Below are 1,641 nucleotides of genomic sequence, written 5' to 3'. Positions count from 1 at the left end.
ATAAAACTCATTTTCCCAAGAAAAAAAATATGGCCCCTCCTAAACTGGAGAGCTGATTCTGACTGGTAACAGAGATGTTGAACATTTATGACTTTGATTAGGAGAACACCAGCAAACATCCTTGATAACCTCCTGTTTTTTAAGCTTTCCATCAAAAACTCTGAATATAATCACTCTGTGGCTATGTATTATTTATTTCAATATAGTTATAAAGAATCCCGGGTCACAGAGCTCCCTGAGTTTGCTACAACTGATATCATCCTGGAATCACTTTCACTATTTCTTGCATAATTGTGTATTATCAATATAAAAATTGTGCTTTCTATTGTCATTGTTTATATGGGCCTCAGTGAATGCAAATGAAAAGAAACCATGTAAACCTATTAGACACTGCAGACATCTCTCCACTTTTTTTTTTTTAATCATTTTTTTCATGCTACTGAGTTTAATGTTTACAAGGAATAAAAGTCAAAATTTGCTGCCTGGACCTCTAAACCAACACTGACTTGAGTAAGAGACAACTTTCTGTATGGCTTTTTTTTTCTCTTTAATCAGATATCAGGCTTGCCTTTGTCATCTCTCACTGCTGCACAATAAAGATGATTCAAATAAATTTATTGTTAAGTTATGAAGTTAACCTTCAGTCTTGATCATTTGAATAGGATTCTTCTAAACAAATCTCTGGCTGGTGCCTAGGAACTTGTCCTTGTAATTTGGTGTTATTTATGTCCCCATAAATAGTAGAAGGGGCAGGTTTTGTCAAACCAAAAATTTTTCCTGGCTATTACAGAGAATTAGTATCTTGCTGTAGTTTTAATTTTAATCCCTAGGTTTAATAATGTTTAATATTAGTATTGTTAAATCTAAACAAAGCAACATATTAATTGAACAGATATGGTGTCTATTTATGTATAGAAGGCTTATTCTCTAGATTTGCTTATTTAAACTGAATTCATAAGCCCTGAATCACTAGAAAAGACTATCAATTGTAATTTCCACTTTGTTAATAAAATAAATCCCTATTGGTACTACATAATTCAACATTCTCTAATACACAGAGTCCATGTCTCTGAGCAGAGGCTCCAGAGTTTGGCTGTGAGGAGTGGCTAATGATACACAAGAGGAAATGCCAAAACCTGCACCGATGGCAACCCTCATTACTTCTCTGAAGGAGCCTAGGGATAAGCAAATTTGAAAGTGATTTAAAGTGTTCAGCTGAGACTGACAGAAATGCATGTCTCAGAAGAATGTCTTTAAAATGAGAGTCATTCTAACTTCAAGCAGAGAAAAATGCTGTTGTAAAAATTTAGGTCCTGTGAACTCACTAATGTCAAATATTTACCCTCAAAATGAATTGGTCAAGCAAATTTATTAAGGAAAAGGATGATATCTTTGCAAACTAGTTTACTAGTATATAAAAATTTGGAAATTAAGAAAGGTTTTTCAAGATAGAATGGGTGATTTTAATGATAGTCACTGATTTTATATCTTCTCTAATAAATAGTCCTTGCCTAACTTTAATTCTTCTGGGTTTACATCCATCATCTTTAGATACAAATTCGTGAAGAGAAAACGATGCAATATAAAGAATTTTTCAATTTTCACAATTGAAGATAAGCAAGTTTTAAATCCAACATGTAG

The sequence above is a fragment of the Nannospalax galili genome, unplaced genomic scaffold (genome assembly GCF_000622305.1).
Source record: "Nannospalax galili isolate Female #2095 unplaced genomic scaffold, S.galili_v1.0 scaffold625, whole genome shotgun sequence".
NCBI lineage: Eukaryota > Metazoa > Chordata > Mammalia > Rodentia > Spalacidae > Nannospalax > Nannospalax galili.
The sequence above is the reverse complement of the archived record's forward strand: the minus strand, read 5'-3'. Positions refer to the sequence as shown.